The sequence below is a fragment of the Eleutherodactylus coqui genome, chromosome 1 (genome assembly GCF_035609145.1).
Source record: "Eleutherodactylus coqui strain aEleCoq1 chromosome 1, aEleCoq1.hap1, whole genome shotgun sequence".
Lineage (NCBI taxonomy): Eukaryota > Metazoa > Chordata > Amphibia > Anura > Eleutherodactylidae > Eleutherodactylus > Eleutherodactylus coqui.
The window spans coordinates 469564346-469577010 of record NC_089837.1 but is presented as its reverse complement, the minus strand read 5'-3'; the positions used below and the strand labels follow the sequence as shown (position 1 = coordinate 469577010).

At 43.7% G+C, this 12665-nt stretch overlaps 1 protein-coding gene across 3 annotated transcripts in view; it reads right to left on the bottom strand.

The window, feature by feature from the left end:
- Positions 1–12665, bottom strand: part of AVIL (advillin) — a 67581-nt gene that overhangs the window by 54760 nt on the left and 156 nt on the right. The window contains exon 1 of one of the 3 annotated variants that reach the window (XM_066584387.1): positions 8881–8930. The exons of 1 other annotated variant lie outside the window; for it this stretch is intronic. The gene's annotated coding sequence lies outside the window, so the exon portion shown is untranslated. Of the gene's footprint in view, positions 1–8880; positions 8931–12665 lie in introns of those variants that run through there. One more of the 3 variants, XM_066584389.1, reaches the window with a different exon arrangement.

Sequence of the window (12665 nt, the reverse complement as noted above, 5' to 3'; positions counted from 1 at the left end):
ATTCTGCAGACTGCTGAGCTGAAATCTTCCAGCAATTCTTTTATTTACAAAGAGCTTTCTCTTAAATGTTGCAGTTTGGAAAGTGTATTAGCTACTGCACTGTAATCTGATGGGAGGAAGACTACATTGCCAGTGGTTCCTCTTCTGTGGCTCAGCAGCTAGCAGTGCCTTACAACATTTGCGAGGAGGTTGTATCTTCTCCCTGTGTTTCATAATAATCACTTTTATTCTACATCTGTACAATCCATGCAGATTTGAAGCTATGACCCCAGTGCTGCAAGGTAACAGTGCTAACCACTGAGCCACCGTGCTTCTCCCTCCTCCCACTCCTCAATAAATACATGCACTATATAAATAAAGGAAATTATTAGGAACAAGAAAGTCACACAGGCATTGGGAGAACATGCAAACCCCATGCAGATGTTGTGCTTGGTCAGATTTCAACCTACGATCCCAGCATGCAAGGCAATAGTACTAACTGCTGAGCCAAAGGAGGAGGCAAACAACCACTGCCGCTGCCGCCGCCGCTAGCAGTAGCCAAAATGGTTTAGTTTAAAATTTTTTTTTTTTTTTTTTTAAAAGCAGAAACAATCCCCCTAGGTATGAGGACACTGTCAGACTTGCTGTGGAGTTTCATCTGTGTGCGTGTGAGCTCTTGGTGGAGTCCCTGTTGTATGTACTACAACACGGACTCCACCCAGAGCTCACACGCACACAGATGAAACTATGTACTACCTATTGTAGTCTGGTGTGAGCAGTTCTGTGCAGTGCTCATTTTGTCTCTGTTTGTGGTGTGAACAGGTTCTATGTGTGGTGGCTGCATGAAAGGTTGTGTTGCAGCTTGCTGTGTGAATTTGTTCTGTTCTGTCCTGTTGCAGCTTGCTGTGTGAACTGTGTCTGGTGCTGCTGGACTCCTGGTTAGTATAGAGACTAGCGGTATAGCCAGGAGCCATGAAGTGGCCTGCTAGCTTCCACGTTTTGATCAAAATGTCAACTAATACCTGATATTTATATTCAGCTTTACTGTCTGCTATTAGTGTTTGCATTTTGGCTGCTGTGTGCAGTGTTTTCTAGCTCTGTGTGTCCTGTTGTTCTGTTCCTGTCATGTGGCATGTTGTGGTGGCATGGTTCCTAGGTGCAGCTAGGGCCCAGATCCGAAGACCGCTAGGCCACCCTTTATCAGGGCAATATCATCCTCCCTGTAGCACAGGGCAAGTTGTCTGAAACCCGTGTGTACTCTTTGGTCACGATTGTGCTTAGTTTGCCCACACGATCGTAACAACCGACCTCGGAAGGATGGAAGGCTGAGTCAACCTTGAGCCAGCTACCTGAACCATGCGGGGATTGAACCCTCAAACCTTCAGGTTGTGAGCAAGAGCTTAGTACTGGATACTGTTGCCTTAACACTCTGCACCATGTGATAATACTAATGTGATACACATTACAACCCGTGGTCTCAAAGTCAATATTGGTTAAGTGTTCAGAAGATGATTACTATTAAAATTCATCACATGCTCCTAAGGCTACCTTCACACAGGTGAGTGCGCTATCAGGCCATCCCTATATCATCCTTGCCAACATCCAACTTGCCCACGGATGCAAGGCGTTTTTATAACAAAACCGCCTGCCACCACTGTATTCAATGGGGAGATATCGCACCTCATTGTGCACGTTGTGGTGAAGGAAAACCGCTCAAAAGAATGGGGTTCATATTCATGCGAGATTTGTGCGTCCCGCAGTGCACAAACCTCGCCCAATTTTCTCGACCATGTGAAAACAGCCTTCGGCCAGGCTCACATGGACGAATTTGGATTGCGGATCCCACGATCACCGTCCACATGGGAGATCCATAGTAAAACGCAGGCATTGAAATACATGCATTTTTGCTTTTTCATTCACACTCACAAATACGAATTGCGTATTCCAAGAAAAATCACAGCATGCTCTATTTTGCTGTGGAGTCTGCACGGACGGCCTTCATTGCGTATGGGCTTAACATTGCGTATAGGCTGCCTGTAACCGTATCATCGCTAAGCGGTGGCGCACGAAATACTAATAAACAAAAAAAAAAACCTGTACTGTGCATGACTGCCGGCGGCCCGCTGCCGGTCATTCGCAATACAGTAATAGCAGGTATGCAGGTTTACCGCTCAGGCTCATGGGAGGATCGCATTCCGCATGCGGGAGGCCTTAAAGGGGTTGTCCCGCAAAAGCAAGTGGGGTTAAACACTTCTGTATGGCCATATAAATGCACTTTGTAATATACATCGTGCATTAATTATGAGCCATACAGAAGTTATATACTTACCCCCCCCCCCCCCCCCGGTGTTGGCGTCCCCGTCTCCATGGCGCCGACCGAAGCCTTCTTCTGCCTCGATTAGATGCGCTTGCGCAGTCTGCCTCTACTGTCCCGCTGAAGGGGCCGCTTCAGCATGCGCAGAAGTCCTGTGCGGCGCGAGTACGCCGGAGCGGCCCCTTCAGCGGGACAGTAGAGGCAGACGGCGCAAGCGCATCTAATCGAGGCAGAAGAAGGCTTCGGTCGGCGCCATGGAGACGGGGACGCCAAAACCGGAGGAGGTAAGTGTATAACTTCTGTATGGCCAATATTTAATGCACGATGTATATTACAAAGTGCATTTATATGGCCATACAGAAGTGCTGAACCCCACTTGCTTTCGCGGGACAACCCCTTTAAGCTCTTCGCTCACAGTATATACAGTATATGACCACATTCTTTTGAAACTGCGTTAAATCCTCTATTTACTTTCAGTGTTAACGGTTATCTTTTTAAGGAAAATGCTCTATAGCGCAACCCTACAGAGAGACACATAATCATTTTGATTGATGATGGTAATTAGAATTATACTGGTATTACCCCACGCTAATCAACTCAAAGCTTTCTTAAAGAGCAGGAGTCATCAGAAAATGACCAATTACTGTATATTTTTAAAGAACTTTTGGCGACTTTAAATTTTTAGCACAATCTATATTTTTCAAAATCCTGCATTTTTCTCACTAAACACAGAACCTAATAATAGGCTGATACTTCCTTACCTGTAGAGAAGACTTTGTAGCAGTCATCTCACTAACATTACAGGCCAGATTATACTGAGAGGTAACACCACCACCATTCACAATAGTTATAATATGTGACCATCTATTGCAAAATGACCTTTAGGCCGGTCTCACACGAGCGAGTTTGAATTGTGGAATCCACCATCGTCACCCGCACGGACGATCCGCGGCATTCCGCATACATTCAAACAAATAGAGCATAAGCAAACAGCAACTGCGCTTTCCACTCACGGAATTAAAATTGCAGCGTGCTCTATTTTTGCACGGTTTCCGCGCAGACGGCTTCCATTGAAGTCAGTGAAAGCCATCTGACCCACAGCCCTTCTGCAATTGACATTTCGGAAAGGCAGCAGGATCCGCATCCTTGCCTAGCGACAGCGTGGGAAAAGCACGGATTTAAAAAAAATCTGTACTGCACATGTCTGACTGCGAGCCGTGCGGACAATCCGCTGTACAGATTTTACAGGTATGTGCAGACGTCAGCTAGGCACAGGGTCGGATTCCACTGCAGGCTCCCGCATGGAATCCGACCCATTTGTGTGAGACACATACAAGTCAATGGGTCCCCTCCTGTCCATTGTGTGACTGGCCCATGAGAATACTGTAAAACATATCTCTAAATGCTAATAAATGTAGCTCACGAAAGACGGCCGCCCCCACAGTCATGCATAGTGAGGGTGATGAATGAGTGGAGCAGGTTAACACGGGAGGTGGTGAGTTCTCCTTCAATGGAAGTCTTCAGAGGCTGGACAGACCTCTGTCTGGGATGATTTAGTGATCCTGCACTGAGCAGGGGGTTGGACCCGATGACCCTGGAGGTCCCTTCCAAACTCTACCATTCTATGATTCATAGAGTACAGAATAAAAAAAATTCTACAATCAGAAAATAAAAACAGATGAGTAAAATGGTAAATGTTTCCTTTGAATCCTTATTTGTTCGAGTAAATATTTGTATTCCCAATAATGACATCTGTGGAGCGTCATTTCATAAAAATCTGCATTGTGATGTTCCTCTGTTATTCTTCCTGGAAATGTGTGATATGAATCAAATAAAAACCAGGTCTTACTATTCCTCCTGCCAATAGGGTGTCTCCACAGTGGGATACTATTAGCACTGATCCACAGTGTCAGGCTGGGTAAGGACACACCCTATCAACAATAGAAATCCAGTTATCAATACATCCTTACATTTCCAGGAGACATAATGAAGGCCGGTGTAATGCCGAGTCCTAAGGAAAGAAGATTCCAGCATTATTTTATAGGGAATATAAATATTTACGTGTTAGGAGAGCTAAGAGGTCCTAAAGGATTGCACCTGGAATAAAACATTAATGCTCTATGCCTACTATATGCCATTAATGGTTAATTACAAGGGTGCAACACTTTACACATGCACCAATCACCAAGAGGAAGAGGCGTGCCTTTTTATTGTTTATTAAAGGGGTATTCTGGGCTTTTACTATTGATGAAGTGTCCTCAAGATAGGTCATCAATAGTTGATCGACGGGGGGGTTCCCGCCACTCAGCTGATAATCCAGCCCACTGTCAGTGCAGTGGGCAGGATGTCATTATTGGTGGTCAGAGCTGGGAGTTTAAAGGGGTTGTCCCGCGGCAGCAAGTGGGTCTATACACTTCTGTATGGCCATATTAATGCACTTTGTAATGTACATTGTGCATTAATTATGAGCCATACAGAAGTTATCAAAAGTTTTATACTTACCTGCTCCGTTGCTGGCGTCCTCGTCTCCATGGTGCCGACTAATTTTCGGCCTCCGATGGCCAAATTAGCCGCACTTGCGCAGTCCGGGTCTTCTGCTGTCTTCAATGGGGCCGCTCGTGCAGAATGCCGGCTCCGTGTAGCTCCGCCCCGTCACGTGCCAATTCCAGCCAATCAGGAGGCTGGAATCGGCAATGGACCGCACAGAAGAGCTGCAGTCCACGGAGGGAGCAGACCCCGGCGGCCATCTTCAGCAGGTGAGTATGAAGACGCCGGACCACCGGGATTCAGGTAAGCACTCTCCGGTTTGTTTTTTTAACCCCTGCATCGGGGTTGTCTCGCGCCGAACGGTGGGGGGGTTAAAAAAAAAAAAAAAAACGTTTCGGCGCGGGACAACCCCTTTAATAGATGGCTTGACTCCCTTTGAAATCAATGGAGTGATGCCCTCATTGTGGTCAGAACCAGAAGTATAATAGAAGGCATCACTCCCATTTTTTTCAAAGGGAGCAAAGTCATCTATTACACTTCAGGCCCTAACCACCGATGGTGACGACCAGCCTTGCTGCACTGACAGCAGGTTGCACAATCAGCTGATCAGCAGGAATCCTAATCCTAAGGATAGATCATCAATAGTAAAGCCGAGAATACCCCTTTAAAGCTACTTGATCCAATTTTTCTGTTAATTGGCAAGTGTTCCAGGTTTTGGACCCCCATTCATTAGGGGAAAAAGAGGATGACTAGAAATGCACATTTATGAAATCTCTTATGTATGCAGGTTCATATGCTAGTTTTGTGGAGGCAAAAAAAGTGAGAACCTACTTTACAATTAAGGGTTTCCTTGTGAATGAGATCATGGAAGGTCTTACTCTTGAAAGGCATTGAGATCAGATATGTATCAGATACATCTTCATTTTCCTTGCAGTGCCGCTATAAAGAAAGCCAGGTATGAAGGAACATCCAGTGAGACCAATTGGTGCCTGCAGATTGCATAGAATGAAGACAGAATAGTATCTTGAAGCTCAATGGCCCTTGGGGTGCCCAGACACCTTTAACAACTGGAAAAATGATTGTTAGGCTTACAGCTGTTTCCACCAGCTCCCCCATATACATTTGGCTCAACCAAACGTTCATGTGTTTAGGGAGTTAAGCCACAGCCATAGAACTCTGGTAGTGACTTATTTCCTTGGGAACAAAAGGATTGGGCATAGAAATTAAACACCCAATATCTTAATTTAACCTTATATTCTCTGTCAGCGGAAAGCTGAGGAGCCCCCATATACATTGCTGACCCTGCTGTTATTGATGGGCTGGGATGATTAAGCTCTAATGTATACCGGGCCATTAATCCAAAATCAGTTCAAGTCCCCCCTCATTCTATACTGGTGTTTCATGTGGTTAATAGGCCTTGAGCTTTCCTCTCAAGCATCAGGGTTCTCGTGCAACTGCTTCCTCTGCACCCCCTGCAGAGGATACTATAACTCTGGATGAAGTGGACCTACAGGAAAAACACCAAAAGGTTTACATTATGTCAATGCAGTGAGACCCTGAGTGCAAAGCTTCCTAGGAATGGGTCCAGTGTTTCCAATCTATGAATAGAATAGAAATGAGTAATACCACTAAAATTCATGAAAAACATGTGGCATTTATTCATTTCAACTTCTGCATCATTTTGACGAAGCATAAAAGTAGTAGTTGTCTAAAGGATGAAAACCACTTTAAGGTAAAATGGTCTTATAATAGCCTTGTTACTTCCAAGATTATTAAAATAGTCCTCATAGAGTTCAGACACTAAAGCAAAAAAATGTTTCAGCCACAATTATTACCTTCAATATCCTTCTTCACATGCATGTTTGGCTCAGCAGAAGGAGCTGCTAACTATAGTCTTAGTGCAATTAGTGCCAGGAATTCCCGAATAATCGCTGCCCCGTCATCACTACTAGAGATGAGCGAGCACGCCCGATTGAGGCTGATGCTTCAGAGAGCATCGGTCTTTTTGAGTAACTGCTTACTCGTCCAAGGAAATGCTGTGGGGGAGGAGGGGCGGCGGGGGTGAGCGTGGGGGAGAGAGTGGGGGAGAGATCTCACTCTCCCTCCGCTTTCCCCCGCATTTGCTCGGCCGAGTAAGCAGTTACTCTAAAGGACCGATGCTCCCTCAAGCATCAACCTTAAACGAGCGTGCTCGCTCATCTCTAATCACTACCTTATCTTGTGTATCTCCAGTTCTGGAAACCTCTAAAAACGTTTTCAGACATATAAAATAGATAAAAATAAATCTCTTTATTTGTATAGCACTAACTTATTCCACAGCGCTTTCAGGTAATTTTATTACCCCCCAGCAAGCTGGGTACTCATTTTACCGACCTCAGAGGGAAGGCTGAGTCAACCTTGAGACAGCTACCTAAACCATCCGGGGATTGAACTCGCAACCGTCAGGTCTTGTGTAAACACTGTTTCTATAAGCTTTGTTATATTTGTCAGAAACTTTCCTTTAATCGAATTGTCTCACGAAGACCCCTAACATACCCTATTAGAACTATGGAAGTCACAACAAAGAAAAGGCAGTGCCCAACTTCCATTTCAGAACTAATTTCTATGGGGCAAGCAAAGGACCACTTACAAAAATCAGATCTTGCCCTGGTGGCCCCAGCCTATCCATGTATTTCATGATTGGGCATTCATTTATAGGGCTGGCTACAACTTCCCTGGGCGATAGCATCTGGATGCACAGGAGGATTGAACCCAGATGGCTAATCAATTGGCTGGCTTACAGTAGGGTAAGGGTGGGGTGGGGGATGTCCGTTGCTTTCTATTATCCTTTCTCTCTATGTTCCTTTTGTATTTTCATGTAAACATGTACCTACTGTATGTCATTGTGTGCATTTAGCTTTAAGACACGTGGTGGGCGGTTTCTAGAAAGGCGGAAGTACTCTATTGGCACCAGTATGTGAAGACTGTGAGGCATGATACTGAGTTGGTGTGTGACTCGGCACTGCTGGTCTCCAGTTTAGGGCAGATTATTGTTTTGCTATGAGAATTAAGGATGGTTCTGCCCATCTCTGGTTCCTGGAATTGAACAGCTTAGAGAAGAGTTGTGAAAGATGCCGATACTCCATGAATCTGTCATCTTGTGAGAATTCATCTACCGCAGCCTTCGATCCACAAGTCTAAAAAGTTTTGAGACTGACCGCATGTTTGTTGTGGTCTGAAACATTCATTTGCATTAAAAAGTTCATTTCAGCATCTAGATGAGGCGCAGTGATATATCAACTTTCAGCATTGCACAGACCCGGAACCTTCCTTAAGGTGCAGGTGAGTCGGGGTCCCCTGAAGTCCTACATGGAAAACCTACCAAGGGCTGGGGTGGTCTCTCTTGAAACACCCCTATGTCCTGGAAGCCCCTGCCCTTTACTCCAGCCTGACAACAATTAAAGGAGAGTCCAGCAAATATCAAATATTGAGGTTTAGAGTTTGCAAACATCATAAAAGTAATATCAATAAGGCAATGGGAAAATATTAAAAACGTAATGAAATAGACATGAAATGTACACAGATTCTGCACAATGGCAGTAAAATAAATGACCTTCCCCAGACTAGACATACCGATATTACAACTACACTGCATCTGGTTAGATTTAACGCTGAAGCCAAAACATCAAAGAAAGAGACTTTAATTCCTCTATTACATTCCAGGAAATGACATCTGATTTTGCTATAGCTGCCAATGACAATTAAGAAGATGTTCCCAAACAGACAAGTCATTACAGGGGCCTCAGATGACTCCGCTGTTCTTCATGTAATTCGGCTATCCCTGTCAGCTTACTAGGATCTGGTACAAAAGGCTTGCAACTTCGTCACTAGTCATGTACAGGGATCACGAAAATTACATTTTACATCTATATCGGTAGATGGACACCACTTGGATATAAAGATGTAAATCAAATGACAAACTACAATCTACATATGCAAGAAACAAAAATGATCTGTCCTCATCACTAGCAGCAAATAACCTGATAGAATACTATGATAATGCTACAAGTTAGTAATCAGTTATAAGATTCTATACATCAGACCAAACAATGTGCACTTACTAGTCAGCCTTCCTTACCAAGATGCAGTCCAGTCTGGTATCTGATGTACAGTCCTAACAATGCCAGCAGAGGCAGGAGCTGCCCATTATATGTCACACCCAAAGCCACGTGGAAAGCCCTGCATTTACAGAGAGCTATGTGGTGTAGATCAGAGTATGCTCCTGGCATATGAAATTATACACTGCAGCTGCGTAAAGACAAGCCATATGATTATTAGCATTGGCCAAGACCCTTATGGCGGCAGTTCTATACTATTATCTTTGGGATAATATTGTAGTTCTAAATTGATTTCTCTCTCTTGGTTCTGCACACACTGAAATTTATATTATATAGGAAACTGATGTAGCAGAAGTACTTTGTTACTTTCTGTATTATGGAAGTGTTCTCAGGTTCTCTCAGGTTTATATACAACTTATGCAAAGCACACAGAACACATTGTGATATCATAATATATTCAGCTAAATGACAATGTCAACCCTGGTGCTAATAATAATAATAATCTTTATTTGTATAGCGCCAACATATTCCGCAGCGCTCACATAGACAGGGGGAATACAGAAAGACAATACAAACATTGCAGAAACACGGTTACATAGTAATCAGTTGATGGAAACAATAGGGGTGAGGGTCCTGCTCCAACGAGCTTACATACTAGAAGTAACGGGGGGATACAGAAGGTAAAGGGCTGGAGATGTGCATGGTATGGCGAGGTGGAGAGTGAGGGGTGATATACACAGACAATGGTCAGACATTTAGCTGTGTGACGGCAGAAACGGTATGACTGCAGGAGTGGTTTATGATGGCTAGCAAGGATTGCAGTCAGTAGGTCAGGGAGCATGTTATCAGGCGGAGTACAGAGGGGTTTGTTTAGGGAATGCGGTATGCCTTCCTGAAGAGGTGCGTTTTTAGAGCACGCCTGAAGTTCTGCGAGTCCTGGATTGCCCGGGTAGCCTTTGGTAGTGCGCTCCAGAGGACAGGTGCTGCTCTGGAGAAGTCTTGGAGGCGGGAATGAGAAGTTCGAATTAGAGGTGTGTGCAGTCTAGTTTTGTTAGCAGAGCGGAGAGCCCGGGCTGGGTGATGGATTGAGATGAGGGAGGCAATATAGGGGGGCGCTGCACTTTGGAGGGCTTTGTGGATGAAGGTAGTGAGTTTAAATGGAATTCTACGCATATGCATAACACTATCATGCTCCCCTATAGTTATACCCATAAACTTATCAAAAGAATGAGTATAACAGGTGGTAAAGGCCATCAATAACCCAAATAAGAAATTATGTTGCCCATAAGTTCACCATCTTTTCCCTGGATGAACTTGTTGGATATATGACTTTTTGCAGCTAAAGTTTTGAGCTATGAAACCATACTTGAATATAACAATGAGGGATTAAACAAATGGGCGTGTTTTTGTCTCGTTATGTGACCGTGATAATCACAGCCACATAATAGGACAAAACGAAGCTATTGATTTTAATAGTTTCGTTTTCACTAGCAGGATTCTCGCCCATTAATTGTACAGGCGAGAACAGATAGGACTTGCCCTATCTTTCTCGCATGCAGTATTAACTACGTGCGGGAAAGATAGGGCAGGACCTATCTTCCCACAGTTTAAAAAAAAAAAAAGCAAAAACGCTATAGTGCGTAGTTTGGACGTTGGGCGGGAAAAAAACGTTAATGCCCAAATACGATCAGTACCAGGAGTCTGAAATCACCCTAAGACTAAGGGTGCATTCACACGAGTGAGACATTCTCAGGTACAACTCGCAGCGCAAAGGACACTGACACTCCGCCAGTGGCCAGCATGATGTGCGGGAGATAACGCATCTACACGTTCTATTCGTGTGCGAGACTGGCACAAAAATAAAGTATTCGAAGGCTTTTCCATCTTGCAGCGATGCTGCGAGAGAAAAATCACCCGCTGCAACTAATGGGTTGTATTTTCGTGTGTGTTTGGTGTGTTTTTCAGATGGGTGTATGCGCAATTGCGCATGTCTTAGTGCCTATTGGCGCATTTTACTGTACTTTTTGCACATGCAAGGCACTCCACCATGATTTAAAAGGCTATTTACCCTAATGAGGTCCAGATGTGTTCTTTTTTTCACATCCATAGACTTCTGTAGGGGGCCCTTGGTGCACAAATGTGCACAAAAATATAGCATGCACATGAAAAAGGGAAATAAGAACAAACCCATTTATTTCAATACGCCCGCCGGAGGAGCACTAATACAGCTCTGCACAGAGAGACAGTTTCGAATTTACACAGGTTGGCTGAAGAAGAGAAGGTCCAATCAAAGTTTGAAGCAGATGCAGACAAAGCAATGTGAAGAATATATTATAAGGCTGGTTCTGCTCTGATCATTTCATCTCTTTACAAAAGGAACGGCTTTACATTTTTGTAGCTTCCATTTTGAAGTCAATTCTACGTACAATATTAAACCTTCACACTGAATGGGGCAGATGTACTAAACCTGTCTTATAGTTAGACAGTGTCAAATTAGACCAGAGAGTCTAAAAATGCACCAAATGTATTAAAGCGGCTCATGCTGGATGAGAAATCAGGTACAACTTTAGACACTTTTGTCTAACTTTATACCATTTATAAACTGGCTTAGTTTGCGCCAAACGCTCGGCATACATTTTCACAATTAATCCATGCCCATTCCTGATATGCCACACTTTCTTCTATAACCCACCCACCTTCCTGAGCAATACGCTGAAGGTGTCAAAAACACGTAATAAATGCGGTGTGAAGAAAAATATTTGGCACCATGTTAGCCACTAGGATAAAATGTTATTGCTCTCAGTAAGAGAAACAATATAATAAGGAGGACGTCTCATCACCATACAATTAAAGAAATGAAGACTCACTTATCTATGGCTGAACATTTTTATAGCCAAGGATACAAAACAGAACATATGAGAGTTGCTATATTAAAAGTCAACTTCAAATCCCAAGAGGGTCGAGGAGCACAAATTTATACAAATATTCAATACTTTGAACATAGGACTCAATCTGTCGGAAGGTTTTACATCTGAGAAATCCGATGCAGGGATAGCCGGGGCACCAAGCCTCTGATTCTACATCAATCATGTTACCAGCTGGCTCCCAAAACCACCCAGAGCAGGGCAAGAGACGAAGTAAACACAAATTTGTCGGGAGAGCTCTCAACCAAGCAGCGGTCAAAGGGGCAGCTCAGTGCCAGCAATTAAAATCCCAAGTATTTCATACAGTGTTTCCAAATTTCTGTCCACCCCCTTTATATGGCAAGAATAGTTAGTTGGGTTTAGAATGCTAGACTTCCAGTACCTAGTGATCAGTAGAGACACATAAAGAGGTGGCATTTCAAGTTTTCCATAGAAATTTGTGTTTATTAGTTCCATAATCTATTCTATGCTCAGTTCAAACTAACATCCTGGTTTATTCTCCTAGTAGAGCCATGACAACCATGATAGATCCGTCTTCAAGCTGAACCTGATGGATCTCAGCAGCCTACAATGTAGTTTGTCATGTTTCCGTTGGGGTTCTGGTATGTTTGACAGCAAAACTAGTGCTGCAGACTACTTTTTAAATTCCTAGATAGATGTTAGTATCACTAAGATTAACATTTAGGTCTTATTTGTACATGTATCTAATGGAAGAAGATGATATCCAATGTCTCACTCCTGCAAGCAGAAGAAAGTAAAGTAGCCAACCAGAAGGACACAAATACTAGTCAGTTGAGTTTGGTCATCATTTACAATTTCTGTAATAAGCTCAAGCATTCAGTAGAGATTCAGCAGAAGTAGTCA